This window comes from Macrotis lagotis, chromosome 1, assembly GCF_037893015.1.
Source record: "Macrotis lagotis isolate mMagLag1 chromosome 1, bilby.v1.9.chrom.fasta, whole genome shotgun sequence".
In the NCBI taxonomy this organism is placed as follows: Eukaryota; Metazoa; Chordata; class Mammalia; order Peramelemorphia; family Peramelidae; genus Macrotis; species Macrotis lagotis.
In genome coordinates, this window is record NC_133658.1 from 556,811,986 (window position 1) to 556,838,715 (window position 26,730).

The 26,730-nt window shown below is 36.6% G+C and overlaps 1 long non-coding RNA gene across 2 annotated transcripts in view; it reads right to left on the reverse strand.

The window, feature by feature from the left end:
- Positions 1 to 26,730, reverse strand: part of LOC141521308 (uncharacterized) — a 129,472-nt gene that overhangs the window by 30,039 nt on the left and 72,703 nt on the right. For both annotated transcript variants that reach the window (XR_012477894.1, XR_012477892.1), the window contains exon 2: positions 5,917 to 5,992. This is a non-coding gene — a long non-coding RNA (uncharacterized LOC141521308). The remainder of the gene's footprint in view (positions 1 to 5,916; positions 5,993 to 26,730) is intronic.

A 26,730-nucleotide genomic window follows, 5' to 3' on the forward strand; every position in this document is an offset into this window, starting at 1 on the left:
CCTTATGCCCATTCTGGAGGCTTGGAGCATTTCTTCTCTCAATCACTATCTGGGTAAAAAAAAAAAAATCCTGTTTCTTCACTAGAGTCTTTTGTATGCACTCTTGTTTAGCAGTTAATTAAAATGCTTTTCTTGATCCCTCAGTACGTGGACAGGAAACAGCCAAAGTTTGCTTAGGCATGATCTGAATCAGGAACAGGGTCTTCCAACTTCCAGAAGCAAGCTCATCAACCCCCAATATGCAGCAGCAGCAGACAGCTCCCTCAGCATGCAATGAAGTCTGCCTCTCCTTTGACCAGTCCCCTTGTTATAGGTTCACACAAAGAACACAGTTTATTCGTGACATTTTTTATTTCACCCTAATCTCTCTTGCCTCAGTCAGAAGACTTTTGAACAGGCTTCAGGTAGAAGGAATAGAGATAAATGCTCAGAGCTGTTTCTTTAATACTTCATATTTCAGGACATCTTCTAACTATGAAGGGAGCCAGCAGACAATTGTCAAGGGGAGGGAGGCTAACTTTAACACAAGACTTTAAAAGTCATCCAATCCAAAATCCTCATTTTACAGGTGAGGGAATTGAATTCCAGGGAGTTTTAGTAACTTACCCAAGGTCACATGGGTAGCAAGTGACAGAATTGGCACCTGAACTTGGGTTCTAAATCCAAAGCTGTTTCCTTCTGCCAAATGCCTCACACAGATAGAGATAAAGAGGTGATGTGATGTAGTTAAAAACATATCCTTATTTGAAATCAAAAGATCTAGTTTTGAGTCCTCACTGTTAATTGCCATTTGTATGACCTTGATCATTCTCTGATCAAAAGCCTGAGAATGATGTTATAAATATCCAAATGACAGAAAAAAGATTCCCCACCCCAATCTATGTGTGTATATGCATATACAAGTATTTATAAATATATATGTAAACATATATATGTGTGTATATGTGTATATAGGCACATACATGTACATTTACCTTTTTGGCCTTAGTTTCACCATTTGTAAAATCAGAAAAGATTTGAGAAAAAAAATCCTTCCTCAAACTAACTAGCTGTGGGAGTCCTTGGCAAGTCATTGTACCACTTCTCAGCCTCAGTTTCCTCTTCTGTAAAGTGAGGTTAATAAAAGCACCTACCTCCCAGTGTTGTAAGAATTAAATGAGATATCTTACATAAAGAGCTTTGCAAATCTTAAAGTGTTATATAAATGCTAGCTATGATGTTGATGATGATCTAAAGTCCCTTCTAAATGCTATGATTTTATGATCCTTGAAGGAAAGAATGCATTTTAGGCCTGGAGGATGGCCTCTGGTAATTCACTGATGTGGGAGAATACGAGACAAATTGGGTACCAGCTGGCGGTGCAGTCTGTTTGGAACAGAGAGTGCATGAATGCAGAGTGCATATGAAATCACAGAATAGCAGATCTGGATGAGAGCTCAGAGAACATCTACTTTCTCTGGAGAGAATCCTAGATGTGGAATCATACATTTCCCAGCTGTGTGATCCTAGAAAAGTCATTTAATTTTTGCCTGCCTCAGTCTCCTTGTCTAAAAAATGCAGATACTTATCTCCCAGGATTGTTATGAGGTTTAAATAAGATAATTGTAAACCTTGAATTATTTATGTAAATGCTGACTTTTCCCTCTCTCTTTAACATGACTAAAACTAGGTGGCTCAAAGAGTAGCATGCTAGATCTGGAGTCAAGAAGATAACATCTTTGTGAGTTCAAATTTGACCTCAGACATTTATAAACCATGTATCCCTGGACAAATCACTTAACACTGCTTACCTCAGTTTCCTCATCTGCAAAATGAGCTAGAGAAAGAAATGACAAACCACTCCAGCATCTTTGCCAAGAAAACTCCAAAATTGGGTCATGAAGAATCAGATACAACTGAAAAATGACTGCAAACATAACTGAGAAGTAGTTACCTAGTTTTTTTTTTTTCTGAAAAACCTCTGGAGAGAGAAAGAAACCAACTAACTACTGTCAGTTATTAGAATATTTTTTTTCTTTTTTTTAAAACCTTAAATCTGATTCTTTGCAGCTTCTACACTTTAGTCCAAATTCTTCCTTCTAGGGTCAAGTCGGAATAAAAGATTATAATTCATCTTCTCCAAAAGAGAACTGAAAATAGTTGAAGATAGTTAATAGAACTTACAGTTTGTTAGAAACAAGACTGTAGAGGACCTTATATGACAAACTTTTTTATTCTGTAGGTCATGGGAGGCTGCTGATGATCTTTGATCATATGACATGGACAGACCTGTGCTTTATAAAGATTATTTTGGCAGCTGTGTGTAGGTTTGGAGACTGGAAGAAGAAAGTTAGGAGTCTTTTTAACAATAGTTTCAATGAGTAGTGATGAATACCAGAAATAAGTGAAAGTTCGACTAGAGCAGAAGGGTTGTATGTGAGAGATATTTTTGAGTAACAATCAACAAGATTTGGCAATTAATTGAATATGAGAGATAGGGGAGAGGAAAAAAGTCAAAGATGACTTTAACATTTGGAGCTTAGACGTCTGGACAGATGGTGGTGCCATCAGCAGAAAGATGGAAGCAGAGAAAAAAAACAAATTTGGGAAGAGGGGGAAGGAGATAGTGAATTCAGTTGCACACACATATATTTGAGATGCCAATAAGATATCCAAGGAATGATTTTCAGGAGGTAGTTGGAAATGTGGGATAGGAAGAGTTCTTCAGAGTAACCAATATAGTTGTGTACACACAATGCATACATGTGTGCAACATGCTTATATGTATGTGTTTGTGTGTGTTCATTGTGTATACATAGGTATGTATCTATGGGTCCATGCCTATGTGCATGCATGTATCTGTTCATATATTTACATCTCCTGACTCGTTAGAAGTAAATATGATGTATAGAATGTGCTTTGCAAAACATAAAATACTATATAAATATTAGCTATTTTGTGTGCATACATATATAAATTTATATATACACATATATTATATATACGTATATATTGGGGTAAGGAACCTTTTTTTGCCAAGGGCCATTTGAATATTTATAATATCATTTGCTGGCTATATGTGGTCAAACATTTAATTAATGCACCCCTAAAATGCTTTTAGATTTATTGAATTTTGAATCCTGCCTGTGGTTGTCTTGGCAACACCAGACCAATACTGCCCACAGGCTGAAGGTTCTCAAACCCCTTGATATAGGTAGATATAACACATGTACATGTGATTTCATTGATATAGGGAACTCCATTAATATAGGTTGACAGTTTCTCTGTAATTTGTAGTCTTTAAAAATGACGTAGAGTATTGAGAAATTATGTGACTTAACTAAGTCAAAGAGCCAATATGCCAGTATATACCAGAGACTGGAATTACCCCCAGGTCTTCCTGACTTTGAGGCTAACTCAGTACTCACTTTGCCACCTAAGACTTCTTCCTCACATCATTTGCATAGAGATTATAAACAAACCCAGGAAAAAGAATGCAATCACCAAAAGAAAGAATAAAAAGAGAAGAACCAAGGATCACTGAGTCTTACAACAACAATCCAAAGCAGAGAAATACTTCAGAATATTAATAAGGTGCCCAAACAGCTCCACAAAAGACAAACTCATGGCATCTGTTAACGTCCAGGAACTTTTTTTTAGCTTATGTGAGAAACCTGGCAATGCTACTGGAAAAATGAAATATATCTATTAAATGCAATGACAGTTTTACATTAAACATGCTTTCTGCTATGACTAATATTTAACCAGGCTTTATTTTTATTTTATATTCAAAGATTTTTTTTTAAAAAGAAACAAATTTTTTTCTTTAGGACATCTCATAGTCCTTAGTGTTAAGGTAAGGATAGGTGTGATGTGCACCCATCATTACACAGTGTGGATAATTGAGTGGCTTTTCTAGTAGGAAAAAGGAATACCAGCTAAGTATTTATTGCAGAACTAGCTATCTACTTCCTGTGATATGAGGAATATCAGAGGGACCTGGTTCACTATGTATCCCTATCTCCAAATTGGCCCTGCTAACAATCTTCATTTTAGGAGAAGATTAGAAGGTATATAGTGGCAGATATAGAAGACAAAATGGATGATTTGCCATTCTGCCTTGAGCCAAAACCACTTGAAAGTAAGTGATAGCTGGGATGGAATACTACTGTGCTATGAGAAATGATGAGCAGGCTGATTTTAGAAAACATGAAAAGACTTGAGTGAAATAATTAAGAGTGAAAACAGCAGAACCAAGAGAACATTGTATACAATAACAGCAATATTGCTTCAAGACTGTGAATGACTAAACCAATGTGACTAGTCTAAATATTCAAATCAACTACAAAGGACTTATGAAGGAAGATGCTATTCACCCCAAGAGAAGGAAGTTAAATATAGAAATATACATAGCATAGTTTTACATATCCATATCTACAGACATATATCCATACATATATGTAAATACACATACGTGCACATGTTTCTGTATGTATAGAAAATATATTGTGCATAAATATATGTGTGTACATATATATACATTTTATATGATAAATACATATGTTTGCATATATATGTCTCTCTGTGTGTATTTCTTTATCTGTGACCTTCTCTAGTGCAAAGTGGGAAGGAAAGGAGGAAGATGGTTCAAAACTTAAAATATAATAAAAAAGTAGATCAAATCTAATTTTAAGAAAAGCAAGTGATAGAGCAGAATTTCTTAGCCCCTTCCCTCCTCATTAAAGCCCTGTGTACAAAGACATGGAGTAAAATCTTTCTGACAGCCATTATTTACCTTTCTTTGTATTCCTTAGCAGTTAGCTCAATTTCCTGGCCCAGCCTACATGTTTAATAAGGGCTTGTTGACTAACTGACTGACTAAATGACTATATTTTCTCCCCATTCTTAAAGAAACAGTTACAGCACTAAAGTGAAAGGACCATCTAATGTGTGACCTTGGACAAGTCGTGTATCAGTCTGAATTTATCTTTAAATGGGATAACAATACCTACACTACTTATTTTACAGGGTCATCCTAAGGACCAAATAAGATAACATCTGTAAAGTGTATTGTAAAACTATAAAGTGTTATATAAATGTCAGCAGCTATTATAGTTATTATATTAGAGTCATCCTATAAAAAAACCACCAAAAAAGCCTTGCATTTATAGAGGGCTTTTAACTTTTTGAAAGCATAGCTCCCACAAAGAGCTTTCATTTTCTTTCTAGTCATGAAGTTACAGTTTATAAGCCTTTTATTATTTTGACATGTTTATCTACTGTTTTCGATATAGCATTGCATTCAGTATTCCAGTTAATGCTTGTCTATCTCATTTAATGATAATTCTGAATCTCCCTATATTTATTATTTAAGAAGTTATTAGAAGAATTTTATTGGTTTTTAAAAAAAAAAATGGGAGGTAGGGAGTAAATGAGACCCTCTAGCTAAGAGCACATACTTTAGATTTAATCATTTGATTGTCTCATGAAATGAATTCTAAATTTAGGGTTAGAGAAGCTGGTTTCATGTTCTGGCTTTTCCCCTTTTCTATTTACTACCTATTAATGTGGGAAAAATCACAACCTTTCCAAGCCTTAGATTCTTTATCTGAAAAATTAAAAAATCCACAGGGAGAAAAATGAAGAAATCTACAACTAATAGCTAAGAAATTCTTACCCTCAAAATAAGTAGCTCAAAGAGTGCCTCACTTGGTGTGAGGAGGATAAAATGGGAAATAGAACACCTTACTGTCTGAAGGGATAGAGACTGTGACAAATAGTATGTGATTACTTTTAGGGTAACCAATATATCAGGTACAAAATGTAAGGTGCCTCTGTCAAATTCTGTCATAGGCTCATTGATTGAAGGATCTAAGTTATTTAATTCAATCCTGTAATTTTGAACACAAAGAAACTGAGATAAGTTAAGTAACTTACCCAAGGTCTCATGGTCAATCAGTGGCAGTTCTGTGATTCAACCTATGGTCCCTTGATCCCAAATTCAGTGCTCTTCCTAGGACAACAAATTAGATAAAATGACCTTTTTGACCCCTTCCAATACTAAATAGATAGACCCTATTGGATCCACTGTAATTTAAATCTTATTTTGTCCTGTTATTGACTTGTGGTTTTAAATATTACCTATATTATCAAATTGCTGGGGAGAAAGTACTATGTAAACCTTAAAACTAAATAAATATGAGCAAATAGTTCATTTTTATATAGGCAACATGCCATATCTTCTCATGGGCAGTTGGGTGGTATAGTGGTTAGAGTGCCATTTCTGCAATCAGAAAGAATCAATTCTCTGAGCTCAAATCTGGCCATAGATTTATACTATCTGTGTGACCTTAGGCAAGTCACTTAATCCAATTTGCCTCAGTTTCCTCATCTGCAAAATGAATTGGAGAAGGAAATAGCAAACCCTTCCTATATTTCTGCCAAGAAAATCCAAAATGAGTTCACAAAGATTCTGACATGTGTCACTTGACTTTTGTATTTGCTAATGTTTTTGTTGGCTATAATCTGGATAGGATTTCTCAAAATGGAATTCTAAATAATAATAATAAATGCTTATTAAATATCCACTAGTGCATCAGGGTTTACATAAGTCTGAAGCAAAGATAAATTTTCCATTCTTCCCCTTGTTTGAAAATATATACTATTCTGTATTCTGGCATCTTTACTGGTAAATGAATGTTAACTCTATACCTTCCCCCACCTTCCTCTCTCTCTCTCTCTCTCTCTCTCTCTCTCTCTTCTCTCTCTCTCTCTCTCTCTCTCTCTCTCTCTCTTTCTCCCCTTCATCCAACTCCCTGACCCTTCTCTCTCCAACCCAGGTTCAAATTCTACCTCACATATATTGGCTGTTACAAAAGATGGGTCCTTTAATTTCTCAGTGTCCCAGGTCTTTTACTAAGACCAGGAACTTTCCTGGAAGTAGGAATTTTCACATTGGGAATCCCCATAGTGATGGAATCAACAGTCTGAACACACACACACACACACACACACACACACACACTTGTGTGAATTAATATAAAATATAATCAAGTTAATAACCTTGATTATATTTTTAAATTTATGTTAAAAATTCTATGCATAAATATAAAGCATTGATACAAATTTGGTTTTCTTTAATATACAGCTAAAAAGTTGAGAATGATAAAAATATGCATATATATACATACATATATATTATACTCAAATACATATATATATATATATATATCAACCACATGTTAACAGTGCATTTTCACTTTCTGGCATTCAAAGAAAACTAATCTCACATCAATCCTTTATATTTACTGATTTTTTTTATAGCTACCTTGAATTCAAACTAATGATTATAATCTTTTACTTTGTCATGGCAATGGTGTAATCTGTGTTAAGTGTATTCAGGTATTCAGGATGATATTACCAAAGACGAAAATGTCAGCATTCTTCTATTTGATGTTCAGCATTTTGCCTCTTCATATGACATTTGAATTGGTTTTTATATATTGCTTCAAAGAATACCTTTACATACTCACTGATCCTGCATATAAATTTAACATTGCTAATCACCTAATTCAGCTTCCAGAGGTACATGCTCCCTTCAAGTATTTTTTCCTTTACCTTTGCAGAGATATTTTCTGTAATTATTCAAGGCTACATTTAAGCTTCATTCATTCAACTATGGATTTCAGTCAGTGGCATACTGGTAAATGTTTTTAACAATCAACTCTGAAAAAAAATTATGCACAGGACACACAAGTTTCTTCTGCATTTTAAGTAAAATTTTCTCCATCACTTTCTTGAGTCTAGAAAACAATAACAAAATAAATCAACCCTTGAATTTTTAGCATTTGCTGATTTCCCAGGTTTAAATGTTCACACTGAAAATTTGACATTTGATTCTCATGAACTACTAGGAGTTGGCACCAATACATACTAAGGCGAAGACATTGTGTGAAACACTGTGCAGGATTCAAAATCACACAGGATGAGGTCACCATCCTCAAAGAACTTACAATCAAATAGAGACTATAAGACACATCAGACAATATATGATAAATGCTCTATGAGTGAGTAGCAAAAGGAACCCTTATAGGTAGGTGCCATCATAGAAAATAGGGCATTTAAACTATTCTTAGATGGTGAGAAAGAGAAGGATCATTTAATGGAGCAATGAGAAATAAGATTGCAAAGATTGGACGGGATGTGAAGGACCTTTAAATGCCAAAGGTTTAGATTTTACTTCATAGTTACTGAGAGACAATAGAGGTTTTTCAGCAGGTTGATTTAATTCTATTTTCAAATCCATTTATATTGTCTACCCTATTCATAACACAGTTGAAGATCAAAGATTAAACAAGCCAAGTCTAAAAGAAGCTGGGAAGACAGATCATCTTTGTGTTGGTTACTGTGACTCTTCAGAGTCAATATGGCTCACTGCATGATGGATATAGTTATGGTGACCTGAATTAATCATGAGGACCTGAAGAAACTAAATGCATAGGTAATTTTAGTTGGACTGTAGTTGGTGTCATTTTCTTCTATGTTACTGATGTTCTTTTAGATATCCTTGAAATTTGAATTAATTGTCTTTGTAGAGATATTTGCTTTGGATGTGATATTGCCCTTTAAAGACATTTTAACTTTTTTTAAAATGTTATTAGTATTATCAGTAGAAACCTGTCTTCAGAAAATAAAGTTAATCCAGGCCATAAGAGTTTGGGGTTTTTGTTTGTCAAATATAATTAAAATAGGTAAGGGATGCTTACGTTCCTAAAAATAAGATTTTAAAACTGTGATTCTCCTTCAAAGCACTCATTATGCATTGGATTCTGTAAAAAGTAGATGATCTTTCAACTTCTATGATGTGTATGCAGGGCTGACTGACCCTAGAAAAAATTGAATAGCAGGAAAGATTCATTTTAGTATTTTTAATTTTATTTTTAGTACTTTTTTATTAATACCTTCTGTTTTTTATACCAGAATTATTTCCCACTATTTATTCCTTCCCTCCTTCCCATATGGAACCCTTCTTTTTAAAAAAGGAACACTTGGACATTTGGTTCAACATTACATATGTAACTTCCCTCTTTGCCCTACTCCCTCCCCAACTCAATATGCTCACTCTCTCTCTCTCTAGATCAAGGTTGTCCAGCCTTTGAGCTCTTTGCTCATCCAACATTGCCTAACAAAAACTTGTCAAAGGCCACATATAGAATTTAGCATTTTGACAAGGTTTTTGTCTAGATGTTCTCCAGGAACAAGATTGTCCATTTCATTAATCCAGGGATTCTTAACTTTTTTGCATCATGGACCTCTTTAGTAAACTGGTGAAACTATGGACTGCTTCTTGTAGAAGAAGGATTTTAGCCTGAATCTGAAGAAAACCAGGGAAGCCTAGAGATAGAAATGAAGAGGGAGAGCATTCCAAGTATTAGGGACAGCCAGTGAAAATGCATAAATACCAAAAGAACCCAGAAAGTTCCTTAGTCAACACATATCTGGATTATTGACCAAATATATCGTTTGAAGAAGAATGATGGATGCTTGTGATCAGCATTGTGATCTCAAAGCAGAGAGAAAAGCTCTAAAAGATAAAATTAGTTTAAAGAAAGTTTGACTATTCAATGAATCAAAGTTATTATAAGAACATATTAAAGAATGGAAATAGACTACAAATAGAAGGAAAATGGAACAGATATTAAAAATTTTTTTCATAAAGAATGGTAGGAAAATTGTGCTTGTATCCTAAGATCACAGCTCCAGATGTATTTATTGAAGAGGCAGAAATGTCATTGAAGAGAAACAAAGATAGGAGAATTGATTGGACCAAATACATATAGTAGAAATCCTTGCTTGAGTCAATATAATTTTGAAGGCATTGAAAGACTAATACACAAGGTATCTGAAGGAGAAGAAACAAGGCATGGAAAATATTTCAGATTTTACAAATACATGAAAAGGTGATCTAGAAGATATCAATAAACCTCGACCTGTATGTCTCCTGTCTAGAGATTTGCTGCAGTCAGCTTTAACTGGCTAACTGTTAGAGTCGATTGTTAACTTTTCAGTGTGAGCATTTACACATCACAAAGAAGCAATTGCTACAAATCAAGTCTTGTTGCTTGTCTAAGTCTGATGATAATTTCATTCTCTGAGCCTCTACTGTTGAACTTAAGGAATATTTAATAGAGCAATAGAGGAGTGTGCTGGTAAAAGTTTAACAATCAGAATCGCCAGGGGGAAACTTATACATACACACTTTTAAGTTTAATCAAGTTATTAGCATGTTTTAAAAGCTTAGGCAACCAACAAATGCGAAGAGAGGTATATTTTTTCATTGCTCTCATGTTTACCAGGGTTGCTCTATGGCACCAAGAAATGAAGCACCACTACTTCCAAAGAATTATAAATGAATATCAGAGACCAATATAGGGGTGTATGGTGGGTGCAAGAAAGCTAGAACATATTCTGTGAACAAAGAGAAACTCTAAAGAACAGGAATAAAAGCTATAATAAATTGTAAGATGGGGAGAAAATATGAGCTGACCATGTGACCCAGCAAGGTATGCCATTTAGTTAGAGTGATCCAATGGTACCCTCCAAATGGCAGGAGAAAGCAAGGGAAATCGGCAACTCACTAAGTGAAGCCTCCCCCCCACCGTGTTTAACCTGAGAAGATTTCTATGAGAGTAGCAGTGAATGAATAGGCATGGGTGAGTTGTGATCTTTATTATAGAAGGGAGCTCCCAAATTGATAAGATCATGTAGATTCATTTGTAGTCCTGAGAATTTGAGTATTTAATTTAACACTTTTATATTAACCTTCCATTTAGATTTTAAGTTCCATAAGGGTGGTAGGAGATAGTTACTTTTTGTATTCTGCAAACATGCAATACATCTAATAGATGACAGGAAAATAGTTTTTGAATTAAATTTATGATCACAGCAGATATCGAACAGAACTGAAAATAAAATCAAGTGAATAAGGTTCCACTTTGGTTTTTGCCTAATGAGCTTGGAACCAGAGGCATCCTTAGAAGACTTTAGTGGGAAATCCAACAGGGGTATATAGGCTTTGAGTAGGACTAAACTAATGTTTAAATATGAGAACCTGGTGGATATGCAAAGGAAAACATAAATGGCAATTTCAAGCTTTACCTAGAGTAAGGACTCAATCTTTTTTGGGTCAGACACCTTTGATAGTCTTAGGAAGTCTATGGACCCCTTTCCAAGAATGTTTGTTGCCTATATTCATCATTGGAAACAAATTCTAAATTTCAGTGAAAAGTTAGTGAAAATAAAGATATACTCATTACCCATCCAAGTTCATGGATCCCCTAAATCTATTTATTCTAGGTGGGGAAAAGAGAGTCATAGGTTAAGAATCCCTAAGAGAAAGCAGAACCTGCTATATCAATGTTTTGCTGAATACTCTTCAAGCAAATCATCTGGGTTCATGACACAGCATTAAATTAGGACTTCCAAGGGTTGCTGTCATCAAGATTTCAGAGAGTTTGAATGAATTATTATCACAATTTAATAAAGTCTAAAGGAGGCTTTTTCTCATCTGGAGAAAAAACTATCCCTCATCAGGGGAAGAAGATTACAAGGACTAGTAATGGTGTCTATAACTCACAGAGAATATACACTTTAGTAATTTTGAGGGCATAGCTCCAAATCACTTTTTCAGACCTGGATAGATGTACAATTCCATCAATTTTGCATTAATGTGCCTGTTTTTCCATATCTCCTCCAACATTAATAATTTTCCATTTTTGTTAACTTTGATAAACTGATGGGTGGAACCCCACAATTGCTTGTTTTTGTTTCTCTGATTATTAGTGCTTTGAAGCATTAGTTTCCATATGTCTATTGATAAGTTTAGATTTCTTCCTTAGCAACTATTATATCCTTTTGATCATTTATAAATTGCAGAATGGCTTTTATTCTTAAAATTTCAATTAGGCCCATATAGACAGGTAGATATAGATGGAACTAATTGAAATTTTAAGAATATGTTTATATATATATGTTTATAATATGTATTTTATATAATTTATAATAAATTTTATATAATATATAATAAATTTTAAGAATTGTATATATATTTAAGAATTGTATATATATATATATATCACCAGAAAAAGTTGTATCAGAAATATTTTTCCCAGTTTCATATTCTCCTAATTTTAGCCGCATTTGGTTTTGTGGTACAAAAGATTTTTAATTTTAAGTAGTAAAAATTGTCCATTTTAACATCTTTGTTCCTATCTATCCTTTATTTGGCCTCAAATTCTTCACAGATCTGAGAAGTGATTCCTTCCTTGCTCCTCTAATGTGTTTATGATGCCACCTTTTATGTCTAAGGTATCTGTCTGGAGATTATCTTGGTATATGGTGTGCTGTATTAGTCTATATCTAGTTTCTGCCACACTGCTTTCTGGTTTTCCCAACAGTTTTTGTTAAATAGGAAACCCCAGTAAGTGAGATCTAATAAAGACTAGGCTTCTGTATTCCTTTGCTTCAATATACTTTGTACCTAACTATGCAAAAAGCACAATTGTTAAGCAATTATATCCTATTATAAGGAATGCTAGATCCAGAGTCAGATAACCTGGGTTCATATGCCAACTCTGCTACATGCTGTCTGTATTATCTTAGACAAATTACTTACCCCATCCAGTCCTCATTTTCATCATTTATTTGAGGGAGTTGAAATCAATAATCTTCAAGGACTCTTTTCAGCTCATAATACTTAGATCAATTTTTTTTTTAAATTGACACAAAGAAATTCTAGAATCTTGTGATGGTAATAATAATAATAATTCCCATTTATAGAGCACTTTCCTCACAAAAACCCTGTTTAGGTATTGTGCAGGTATGCATTTTTGATTCTTTGTTCTTATTTTTATTGATATATTTTATTTTCACAGTGCCCTGAATTTTTTTATTCCTCCTTTCTCCTACTCAGTGAGACAGCCCTTGCAACAAAGATTGGAAAAGGAGGAAAGAAGTGTCTCTACAAACCAACACATCAACACAACCAATACAACAACATCAGATAGGATATGCAATATTTCACACCCCATAGTCCCCCACCTTTGCAAAAAAGAAAGGGAAGTGAATTTTCTCAATTCTCCACTGGGGTCAAGTTTGGATCATTATCAATATACAGTGTTGACCTTTTCCTCTCCTTTTCATTGCAAGTGCTGTTTTAAAGATGAGCAATCAGGAAATGAATTAGATGTCATCAAAAATGGGCTATTTTTCTCCCCTCCACTGTTAGCTGTAGAAATCTTATAACTTTAGCCAGCAAGGGGGGGGGGGAAGATGTATTTCTTTTATAGTTGTAAGGCTGGCTTGGATATAATAAAGGGTACCTATGAGAAAGTCCAAATGCCAAGAGGATAATGAAACATGGATCTGGGACCTTTGCAAACCCTGAACATTCTGCTCCCTGTTGTTCATAATCATACTTTGTTCATACTTATTTAGATCTTTTCAATTGTGAATCTCAAGGCATTGTACTAATATTAGGGTAATACCCATGAGAACATGAAATTAAGAGCCTATTTCATTTAAGAGGCCAATAGGACCACTCCCTCCTTTTCTTCAACTATTCAGGATGGAGGAAACTCATGTTTTGTAAGCAAGTGAAGCTGACTAGCTAGTGAAGGAAATAAAAAGCAATAATAACATCTTTTATCTGTTGCTGCCTTGAAGATAGTCCTATTAGGCTATACCTGAATATGATCCCTTTTTGGTAAAGAAGCATTTTCCTTTCCACTCAGGTCACATGAACAGTTCTTAATATGGAAGTAGCACTAGCTCACTCTGCAGAAATGACTAATTTGGTTTAGAAATGTTATAAATTAATTCTAAGGTAACCCAAATCCAAACTGGGGATTACAATCTCAATGAGCACTTAGAGCAACAGGTCAGCTCCCCAAAGCAAGGTTACCTAACTCTCCTCCTCATAGTTCTAGGAAGTAAACTGAGGGACTGAGGGTGTCTTTCTCTAATATGATTGCTGGTTAGCCCATATCTTGTATACTCCTCCACTATCATTCACCCAATTTATATCTCCCCCTTTCACATGAATTTATTTTGACAAAAGGATATTTACTCCAAATATATTGCAGGAATTATTTACAGAAAGGTCCAAAATTGAAAGCACACTCTTCTCCACCTCATCAATCTTTGAAGAAAGCAGATACTTGATGAAATACTGGCAATAGCTAGTTCGTCCACACTAAGTTCATGTCTGGGGATGGCTTGGCTGATGGAACAGGGTGCCTTGGCTGCTCATTCAATCAATTTGCTTGCTGCTAAGCTGGGTCAAGCTCTCTAGGACTGGTTTCTTATCCAATTATTGAATGATCCTTCTGCCCTTTTAAAGTTCACAAGATCATGTACTAATCTGTTCTGTTTCTGATACCTGTTCACTCAAGATCAGGAAAGAAAGACAAAAACAAAGACTAAAGAAACAGTATTACTATGGATTCATGGCCACAAAAAAGCCCAGAGGCTTATAGTATTCCTCCCCCACCTAAAAGCCATAAGCAAAGAAAGATTTCATCTTTTGTATGCACACTCAGTTCTGTCTCAGCAATCTATTAAAAGGAATTTGACCACCAAGCAGTAAAGCCTTACACAAGCTCTGAATTGGGAATCAGGGCTCCTTGGAGTCACTTGCCGGGAGCCAGGCTTATCGAGTCACCACCCAGGTTGGTAGCCGGTGGAGCTACTGGACTATATATACTCTACACGGACTACGTCCTATTATACTAATAACAATTGATCTTCCTAAAGCTGAGGTTGACAGAAGCAGACTTGACAGCCCCAAAATCAGCTTAGTGGCTTATATTTAGCTAAGTGAGAAGAGATGGTATCTTTTCTGGGGTTTTTTTCTCTCCCATTTCCAGAGAGGCAAGCTCTACAAATAACTTTCCTAGATTTAACTGCAGAAGTGTTTTAGGGACACAGATGTCCTGGAGCCATATTGGCTCAAAAGAGCCGATTGTTAAATTTTCACTTTGAGAATTGAAGCCTTGGAAATAGGCAAACTCACAAGACAGGGTTTGAGTTACAGTTTTTTTGATTTTGTATGCTTAAGAAAGGAATGGTGAAAAACTAATATAGATTAAACCAAAAAGTTGAAATGGACATTTCTTTTTTTCAGAGAGCTAGTTGTTCTTTACTAGCAGATGACTCTTCACCACTATTCGGAATCATGAACAGTCTTAATTAGAAACCTCAATGAATATATTGCTTAACTTTTATTTTTCAGATGAGGAAACTCAGTGAAATTTAGCTCCCAAGAGAAGAGATTGACTAAGGTCATGTAATTAATAAAGAGTAAAGCCTGAACTCAAAGCAGCTGCATTTCTTAACTGTCTGACACTATTCTTCTATAGCTAGTTTTAATGAATTGCCATCTTTAAGGAGAAGAGCCAGAAAAGTGTCACTTACCTCTCTATACCTTTTGGCTGCTTACTTCCATTGACTTAAACATATCATTCTCAAGACTATGATCCTAATAATTCCAGCAGCTCTAAATCATTTTATAATTTTTAGTTCATTGTTGTTGGACCTTTGTTCTTAAACGACAAGGCATTATGAGATGAATCGAATTTAAGGGAGGCAAAGTGAAGCAAAGTTGGTATCCTCATCCTCTCCTCCAGAATCATCAGTCTAGGTTTTGTTTTTTGGGGTGTTTTTTGCAAGGCAATGGGGTTAAGTGGCTTGCCCAAGGCCACACAGCTGGATAATTATTAAGTGTCTGAGGCCAGATTTGAACCCAGGTACTCCTGACTCCAGGGCCAGTGCTCTATCCACTGTGCCACCTAGCAGCCTTTAGAATCATCAGTCTAATGGCAATGCAAAGTTCACTTACTTGGTGATAATCTGGGATGCAGTGAGTGACCTTGACCTTTCTAAATTATAGTCTTTTTCCAGGTCTCAGTTTGTCTGAGACAATGTTACATTGAACTTGAGAAAAGAAGCTCTAGGAATAGCATTGACTGTGGCAAGATGGAAGGTAGAGGGGAAGCTAGTTGGTACAGTGGATAAAATACTGGCTCTGGAGTTCAAATTCAGCCTCAGACACTTCATACTTGCTTAGCAATGTGACCTTGAACACAGTGCCTTGCAAAAATTAAAAAAAGAAAAAAGAAAAAGAATGGAAGGTGGTTAGATTTCAGAATTGGAAGAAACTTCACAATTACCTGATGGCAACATTTTCCCAAGTTAGAATCTTCTCTTTTGTTAAGCCTTGGTCAGGGAACTAGTCAACTAGAATTTAAATTTCTAGAATGTGTCAGTCACTATGAAAGTGCTGGTGTTACAAAGAAAGGTAAAAACCAGTCCCTGTCCTCAAGTAGCTTACAATTTAATAGGGAAGACAACATGGAAACAATTATGCACAAATCATATACAAGGATAGATTGAAAATAATCTATGGAAGGCATAGAATGAAGAGCCATTAGGAAAGACTTCTTTCAGAAAGTGGAAATTTCACTGAGACTTGAAGGAAGCTAAGTAAGCCAGAGGGTAGAGATGATGAGGGGAGAACATTCCAAGCTTGGGGGAAAGATCCTACAAATCATTCAGTCGTGGGATGGAGTGTCTGGTGTGAGGAATGGTAAGAAGGCCAAGTAACACAAAGTATATGGAGTATGCAAACTATAGGAAACCTTTTGCTTGCAGACTTGCACTGAGGATGAACTCACCACCTCAGACATTCAATCCACTTTAGGAATGGATTTGTCTTATCACCAATGTTAGTGAGTGAATCTTTATATTAAACCAAAATGTACCTCTTAGCAACTGGTTCCTCCTCATTTTAGGTTTTTTTGAGGTTTTTTGCAAGGCAAACAGGGTTAAATGGCTTGCCCAAGGCCACACAGCTAGGTAATTATTAAGTGTCTGAGACCGGATTTGAACCCAGATACTCCTGACTCCAGGGCCGGTGCTTTATCCACTACACCACCTAGCCGCCCCTCCTCCATATTTTAAAGACTGATTTTTATCATTAAGGTAAGTCAAGAAATTATCTTTTCTTGTGTGTGTGTGTGTGTGTGTGTGTGTGTGTGAGAGAGAGAGAGAGAGAGAGAGAGAGAGAGAGAGAGAGAGAGAATGTATGTTCTAGCAGATGCTCAGAAAATTAAAGTCCCCCATCATGGCTATATTATGCCTTCCTGCCAGGGTTGTGATCTCTCTCCCAAATCCCTCAACTATTACCCCTTTTCATTCAGGTGATCCCTTTTCATTCAGTTATATGCTTAAAAGAATAGCAGTCCTTCTGCATACAATTGATCTTCACCTAAATTCACTTCACCATGCTTTCCTTTCTTTCTGGTTCTTGGATTTTACCACATGAGTATATCATCTTTAAATACTGTACTCCTCTGGTCACCTAATCCCCCCTCCCAATCCCCCCACAACTTTTGCCTATCCTGTTTCTTTTGAGTAAGATAAACCTCTTCCAGAGCCATATTCCAGTAACAGGTCCTGTCCAGCTAAATTTAAGTGATCCCTATGAGATCCAATTTGCCTTAGGGTCATTATCTATCCGTTGTACATTTGTGTAAAGACATCTGAGATGATGGGTTTTGTAATTCTTCTATGAATTTAGTCTCATTGAAAATTCTAAGGTGTTGATATAATATATAGGGGTGCTTTTTTTGCACACCTGAGCAAAGACATCAGTGTCAGACAAATGTCCTACTTACTGCAGCATAAAACAACCCCACCAAAACCTCCTGCATTTCTCATGCTCAGCTGTGAAGAGAATGCATCTTTGTTTGCCATTCATATAAAAGAAGCAGTGGCGTAGGGAGGGATGGCCATCTGAGAGCTCCCAGCATGCACCAAATTATATCTTTCCAAAGGTAGAAGTGAATTGAATTGAGTGGCTCTGTGAGAAAAACTGTACCTTCCTCTAGCTCAGGAGCCCCCTGAAGGCTTTGCTTTTGTGTGAATGGGAGGGGGTTGCTTTTGTCATCTTTTCTTCCCCTCCCTTTGAAGAAGGTTGTTCAACACCTTAATTGCAGGTTCCTTAATAGCATCATTGGAAAACAGTTGCCAGTTACAAGCATCTGCACTATCTGGGTCCTCAAAACATCTTTTACACTGCTCTTTAAAGATTTTTTTTTTATATTTTCATTTTCTCTCTCCTTCATCCTCCCCCTACGCTCTATCATACATCACTATACTTAACTTGGACAACATTTATTTTCCATTTGTACTCTATGTTCCTGTTGTGGAGGTTAAATACACCTTAATGGGAAAAATATAGTGGGCACAGGCTTTTATCTCCTCTCTCATTTCAGATATACTCTCTTCTTTGATATATTCTACCTCCATTTGTTGCCTCTGTTGTCTCACCTCCCACTCACTTCTTAATCCCTCACAATCTGGTTTCTGATATCTCCACTACTTGACTGAAATTGTTCTCTTCAAGGTTTTCAACACCATTTTAAGGTCTTTGACCTCATCTTTCCTGATCTCTCTGTAGCTCTTAATACTAAAAATTATAATAATAGCTAACAATTATACAGCACTTTAAGGTTTGCAAAATGTATTTATCCTGATAACAACCCTAGGAGTTAAGTGCTATTATTATCATCTTCATTTTACAGATGAGGAAACTGAGGCAAAAGTAGATTAAAATATTTGACTCAGAGTCACATAGGTAGCAAGTGTATCTGAGGTATGATATAAATTCTGATCTTCCTGAGTCCAGCACTGGTACTTTATCACCCATGTTTCTTCTTTTTGGTATTTTCCTATCCTCTGACTTTTAAAACCCTTTTCTTTCCTTATTCTTCTTTTACCTGTCTGAATACTCTTTTGTAGCTCACCATTTATGTCCCACCTTAATTGTGGGTGTCCTTCAAAGCTCTGTATTGAACCCTCTTTCTTTTATTTTTATAACATTATCTTACTGATAACATCAACTCCTATGTATCCAATCATCATCCCAATGTGACTGATTATTAAGTTTGTATATTCAGCCCTAATCCCTTTTTCTGCTTCTTATACCCCAAACTCCCTGTTACATATCTCTGTCTACATCCCTTGGACATCTTGAAATCAACACACCTAAAACAGAATTTATTGTCTTCCCCCTGTCTTCGTAGCTACTTCTCTATTTCTGGTCAGGCTACCAGCATCCTTCTTGTCACACAAATTTGCAACCTCAGAGTTATTCTTAACTTTTGAGTCTCCCTCGTATACAATCACTTGCCAAGCCATCTGTCTCTACAACATATCTCTCATTCTTACCTTTTACTCTCTATCCATCTTACTACTAACAGTGAATATTTATATGGTGTTTTAATATTTACAAAGAAATACATGTATATACATACCTACATATACTGTATATATGTAGATTAGGTGTTGCTATTTGCATCTTTTAGATGAGGAAACTGAGTTTAAATGGGTTAAGTAACTTGATTGAGGTCACACAGATGGTGGCTGAGGTAAGATTCAATCTTGGGTCTTCTTGACTCCAAGTCCAAGATTCTAACTACTATTCTACCTAATTTTCTAGTTCAGTTTCTAAGCACCTTTCACCTAGACTATTATAGTGGTCTTCTAATTATTATTTTTGTTTGTTTTTTGCTTATTTTCAGTTATGTCTGACTCAAAATGATCCCATTTGGGGTTTTCTTAGCAAAGATATTGGAGTAGTATGCCACTTCCTTCTCCAGCTAGTTTTACAGATGAGGAAACTGGGTAAATAAGGGTTAAGTGACTTGTCCAGAGTCACACAGCTAATAAGTGTCTGAAGCCAGATTTGAAGTCAGAAAGATGAGTCTTCCTGAGTCCAAGCCTGGCACTCTATTCACTACACCCACTCTCCTGTACCATTGCTGTACCAATCTCTAATTCTCCATACTAGGGGATCAGATAATATTCCCAAAGAATGGATCAAGCAGCAACGATGGTTCCCTATTTTGGCATGTAAAGCTCTCCAAAATCTGGCTTCAATCTACTTTTCCATATTTCCTTCACATTATTCCAGTCATACTTGGCTCATTCTTGTCATTCAGTCTCCTGCCCAAGCTCCCATCTCATTTTGGCTTCTTAGCATACTTATTTTCCTCAAGGCCTAGTTCAGGACTGACTTTCTACCTTTCCCTACTCAGATTGTTTTATATTTATTAGTGCAAATGTAATATCCCTGGCCCACTCCCAACCCCCCTAAAAGAATGTAAGCTTCCTACCCTTAAGATGCTTTTCATTTTTGTTCCTTCCAGTTTAGCATTAGACCTTATTTATGAGAGATACTTTTCAAATGTTTGTTGTTATGTTTTTTTTTCTATCTACAGATTTGTCTTTTTATTCATTTCCTTGAGATGAAAAAGTGATAGAGAAGATGATAATAATGTAGATTAAACTTTAAAAAATGTATCATGGACAATTTTTTTTTCTTCTGGAGAGTTGATTGTTAAACATTTTCTAGTACTCCCTGACTGAAAGGCACTTTTGAAGTTGATTTTTTTTTTAGATTTTTTCAAGGCAATGGGGTTAAAGTGGCTTGCCCAAGGCCACGCAGCTAGGTAATTATTAAGTGTCTGAGGCAGCATTTGAACTCAGGTCCTCCTGACTCCAGGGCCAGTGCTCTATCCACTGTGCCACCTAGCTGCCCCTGAAGTTGATTTCTTTAACCTTCTCTTTTTATAGTTGAAAGAACTGAGGTTCAATGTTATGCCCAGGCTTATTGTATCATAGCTCTAAAGATGGAAGCAATCTCAAATATTATTGATTAATAATAATATTAAATATTGATAGCTAGCATTTATAAAGCCCTTACTATATGACAGGCAGAGTGCTTTATTATTATCTTCTAATTTGATCCTTATAAAAACCCTGGGAGGTAGATGCTATTATTGCTGTCATTTTCAGTTTTTTCTGACTCTTTGACATCATCTGAGGGTTTCATTACCTTTTTCAGCTTATTTCACAGAAGAGGAAACCGAGACAGACAGGGTCACATACTTAGTATAAGAGGCTAGATTTTAACTGTGGTCTTTGTAATTCCAGGACTAGCCTGGAATTCACTTCACCACCTTGCTGCCACAAGGTATTATAATTATTAACCTCATTTTATAGATAAGGGAACTGAGGCAAGCAGAGATTAAGTGAATTACTTAAAATCATGTAAATTGTATGGGGTTAGGGTTGAACCTAGAACTTCCAGACTAGTCCCAGAGCTTCAGCCACTGTAACATTTGTTAGCTCCCAATATTTTTAGTTCTTCAAAACCCTTTCATTTAAAAAATTAGGTTGTTAATACCTGGGAAAACATAATATACTACTGACAATATTCTTTAGATTTATTCATTAAGTGCTCACACAAATTTTAAATATCAAGGGTTGAATTTAAACTCAAGTCCTCTGACTGTAGACAACTTTTCCCCACAAAATTCCAAATCTCTGTGGGGGAAAAACCCTATAAAGTTTCAAACATGCACCTCGTTGTTGTCAGAGAGCAAAATTATATTTATTTGTAACATAACTGGGCAATTATTTATTGCTTAAAGCATCATTAAAGAATTTTTAGCTCAAATTCCTTGAACTATCATTGAGAACTCCATTAAATAGGAACCACTTATCTAGTGTTCCACCATTCATTTTATAGATGAAGCAACCAAGGCTGAGAATTTAGGTGACTTGCCCAAAGCCACACAAATTTTAAACATCAAAGGTTGAATTTAAACTCAAGTCCTCTGATTGTAGCATTTAGGTGGAACAGTAGATGGAGATCTGGGCCTGGAATCAGGAAGACTCATCTTTCTGAGTTCCAACTGGCATCAGACACTTCCTAGCTGTGTGATCTTGGTCAAATCACTTAACCCTGTTTGCCTCAGTTTCCTGATCTGTAACAATAGGTGGAGAAGGAAATGGCAAACCAGTTCAGTATCTCTGCCAAGAAAACTCAAATTGGATCAAGAAGAGTAAGACATGATTGACTGAACAACAAAAATAAAAACCTCTGATCCCTCTTGGATTATACATACCATTTAGATTGCAAGTGGCAAGGTAAGAATTTGAACTCAAGTTCTCTGACTCTAAATCTGGCACTCTTGTCATTAGACCCTGCTGTATCCTGTAATAATAATGTTATCTATCACTAAATAGCAAAATTAATTCTTGAGCAGCTACAAAGTTCAGATTTTGGTCAAAATTTAACTACAGTTTTTCATTTTTGTGTGACCATGGTCAATTCAGTTTTCTCCTCTGTAAAATGGGGATAAAATTTCTTATAGTATTTGCTTCACAGGGATTCAAATTATATAAAAAACCCTAGACTTTTCAAAGTATAAACATTTATTTTCTACAAGTGTCAGTTTTGATTATTTGATTATAAAAGATTTAAATATAACAGCTGAAAGGTACAGAGGAAAGAGCTTTGGACCTGGAGTCATGAAGCCTTGAGTTCAAATCTAATTCTGGGTACTTACTAATGGTATGACATGAGGGAAATCATTTATCTTCTCTCAAGTTTTAGTTTTTTTCTTCTTCTGTAAAAAATGGCATAATAGCTGTACCTCCTTGGGGTTGTTGGGAGGCTCAAACAAGATATTATTTGTAAAATGCTTTGGAAATCATAAAGCATTATAGAAATGCTAGTAACTGTTAGAGACATTTTAGGAAATAATGGTAGTAACAAGAAGCGTCTCATTACTGAAGAGACACCAAATGTCTCTAAGACCCCTCCCCCCCTCCATGCCCCCCCCCAATCCTCTTGGGACTTCTTTATGGATAGAAGTCTTATTACCAGTGACAGAGCTGCACATTTTGGCCAACGGTGCTACAATTTCACCCATGAATTCCTTCAAATATGTCTCTTGAGTGGATGCCAATGATGTATTTCTTCTACTTTGTCAGTTCAAACTCAAGTCACTAATGGCCAAGGGAACAAAGGCAGAGAGATGACACAAAAGAAAGGAAAGAATAAAAAAAGTGGTGGGGGGTGGGGGGAAAAGGGACTCTTTACTATCTAAATTCCCGAATAACTCACCAGGCTTTTGGGTTTTTCCCCCCATCTATTAACCTTATCCCTTTGAATTAATCTAGTTACATACAAACTGCAAAGCCAGAGAATTTCTTCATTAATCAGGATCTTAAAAAAAAAAAAGCTCTTGAAATTTACAGTCTGTGTGATTTGGGAATGTGAGGATATTTGTGGTTCATTATGCTGACGGTTCTTCTGGGGGTCCGGTAGGGGGAAGTCTGGGTCGAATGTTGGTTGTGGCTTGCCCCAAGCTTCCAATTATCTGCGTCGGGGACCGCTATTCTGGAAGGATGCTTGAAGTCGGCTGTTTTTTAAGAGGAAATCTTCCAACTTTTGCCCGAAAGCTCTCTCTGCCCTGTCATTCCATCACTAAGAGCCCCCACCCCCACCCCAAACCAAGAGAAGAAGCTTCCCTGGGAACCAGACAAATCAAATATATTCGTTCAATATTGGACTTGCCCAGCCAGCTGCTGCCAGAGCAGCTCTGGGAATGGTCCGGAGGTCAGCCCTTGCCCAGGGTGGGGGGCTGGCAAGGATGGGGAGGGGAGGGGAGTGGGGGCACCGCCCGGGGCCCTGGCTGCGCTTGGTTGCCCCAGAGGTTTCTGAGCTCCGGGGGAGTTTTGATTTAGATTGTGACAGGTGCTGCAGTGACTCAGCCACTTTCTGCTCATTCTTCAGTGGGTGAGTGGGCAAGCAGCTGGTACCTTTCTCCACCCTCCCAAATTGCCTGTGCTTGGGAAATCGAGCAAACTGCCAAGGCAGAGGAGTCGAAATCTTGGCGTTTTCTTCTCACAGCCAGATGGCCAGATGTGCAGAGCTCTGGTGGAGGGCCGAGGTCCCAGCAGAAAATGACCCTAGGGACTCTAGAGGAATTTTTAGAGGTCATTGGATCACAGATCCTGAGGTGGAAGGGACTTCAATTTCCATAAAGTCCAATGCCCCTCATTTTATAGGGGTGGAACTGAGGCTCAGATAGGTCACTTAAGGGAGCAGGATTTTGGTCTCACAACCCCATAGGCAAAGCTTCTCTTCCATCTCACCTGGGCATCATTTATATCTGTATACTATGGAAAATCCTGCCATTTCGGGGTGGAGGGAATGTTTTGTTTCACCATGATGCACTTACGGTTTCTATGTCTGTATGTTTGAACATCATGATCTCAGAAGAAGCAAAATAACTAGTAACCCAGAGGGCACTGGGAAGATGCTTTGTGGGCATAAATAGACTGTTGCTTGTTATCACTGATGGCTTATGCATGAGAAGAGACCTATAAGACATCATCAAGGACAAGAATGGCTGGATAAGGAGGCAGGCTGCTCACTAAACAGTAGAGAGACAGGGTGGTATGGGTGGGGAAAACACAGGCTTCAGAGTTAGGAGAGAGACCTGAGTTCATCCTGTACTTCTGAAACAAGCTAGTTATGTGACCATGGGGAAGTCACCTTAGCTCTATGAGACTCAGTTTCCTTTTCTGTAAACCCCTGTTATAAGTATTGCATGGGAACTTCATGGGAGATCAAATGAAGTTACTGATGAAAAGTGATTTGTAGTTCAACACATTTTTGATTTAATAGATAAGTCCTACAAAGTTGCCTGAGATGCAGGTTTGTCCAAGGTCACATAGTCTGTCAGGGTCAAAGGTGGGATTTTGAAGTCTTCCTGACTCAGTCTAACACTTTATGTCAGTTCATGGATGAGTGATTGTGTTACATGAATAAAAAATGTATATGAACTATTCAGAAAACCATGAAAGACAGAAACCAGTGCAAAGTGAATCAGAGACATATATATATATATATATATATATATATATATATATATATATATATATATACACACACACACACACAAAATGATGCCAACCATATAAGTGGACATGGCAAATAATGTATAAGGATTAAGCTTGACCTCAAAGCAGAGATGAGAAATTTGCCTCCTTTTTTCCCTTTTTTGCAGAGGTGGGTGACTATGGGGGGGGCAGTGAACTACTGAATATAAGATCGGATTCAGTTGATATGGGTTAGTTTTGCTTAATTATCTATTTTTCCTCTTTCTTTTTTTTCTTTCTTACATGAATGGCACTCTACAAAAGAGTAAGGAAATATTAAAGACAAATGAAATTTTAAGGGAAGTGTTTTGTAAACCTTAAAGTTTCATTGCTTTATAAAATGACTATTTTTATTAGGTAGGAAGAAACAAGAACTGGACAGCCAGAGTTTTCTTCTAACTTCCTTGGGTCACCCCACTGCAAATCTCATGATTGATTTACAGAAATACCTCTTCAGGAATCTTTAAGAATGAAGTGTTAGATTAGTAATTATTTAGCTGTGTGACCATGTGCAAGCCACTTAACCCCATTCCCTTGCAAAAACAAACAAAATCCAGTGTAGAGAGAATGTTCATATCAATAAGATCACCATTCTAGGTGTCTGGGCTAAAGCTGGTAGATCACTTCCCAGGGATGAATTATGCATACTCAGCACTCCAGGATAGGAAAGTGGTTGAAGTTCAGAATTTGTCCTTGACTCCAGGAGGGTATCTGTCCTTGTAGGACAGCCAATGAGAAGAGAACTGGATAAGACAAATCCCAGGCTCATACAGAGCCACAACCAGAGCAGAAGTTCATGACCTAGAGCAGGACTCAGTATGGAGAAATGCAATATTCAAAGGTCACCCTCAAGGTCCCTTCACTCAAGGGCTTGATTCCAATAGACAGTTCATGTCATCTCTCTACTTTAAGCAGACAGATTAGAAATAAAGATGGAGAGCATTTAACTTCTTACTCCTAAAGTGACCCCATCACAGCCTAACTTTTCTATTGATGGTGTTATCATCCCATGGTACCCAGACTTAAAATATCAGAATAACCCTTAGCTGATTTTATTCCCTTCAACTCTGCTTAATAAATTGCCAAGTCCAAGCATTGTCTTGCTCGTTTATCTTCTTTGATACTGACACTGACCCCACTAGTTGGAACCCTCATTACATTTCATCTAGACAATGTTGACCACCTAACAGCTTCCCCTAGATAAATTTTCTCTTTTCTCCAATCAATTTGTAAAATTCTACTAAATAATTATCTCATTTTAAGTCAAAGTGATTATACATCTTGCATACTGCTACACAAATAACCTTCATAATTCTTGGGTTTGACCATACCAAATCCCCCCTTCAAAAATATTCCATGGTTATCCACTGACCCATGGGATAAAATGCAGGCTCCTCATTCTGGTATTCAAAGTCCACTATATTCTGCTTCTAGTCTACCTTATCTCACATTTGAGGCAAAAAAAAGACACAATTGAGGTAGTACAGAATTCTTAGACTATGTCCTTGGACCTCCAATGACATTTGGAAAAATTCCAGGTCTGTGAATTTAGATTTTTATTTTTACTAGTCTCTAACTAAAATTTAGCATTTTCTTCAATCATTTAAAAACTTTTGTTTTCCTGAAAAGGGGTCTATAGGCATTACCAGATTGCTGAAGCGGTCCATTACACACACACACACAACACACACACACACACACACACACACACACACACACACACACATATTAAATACCTCCTAGGGTAATGGAGTGAGCACCAAACTTAGACTCAGAAGACTTAGGTTTCAGTTATTTAGTTTTTTGAAGATTAATTTCCTCATTTATAATATCACCAAAATACTACTACCATACCCAGCACACAATGTATCCTTGAGGAATTCTTTTTGAATA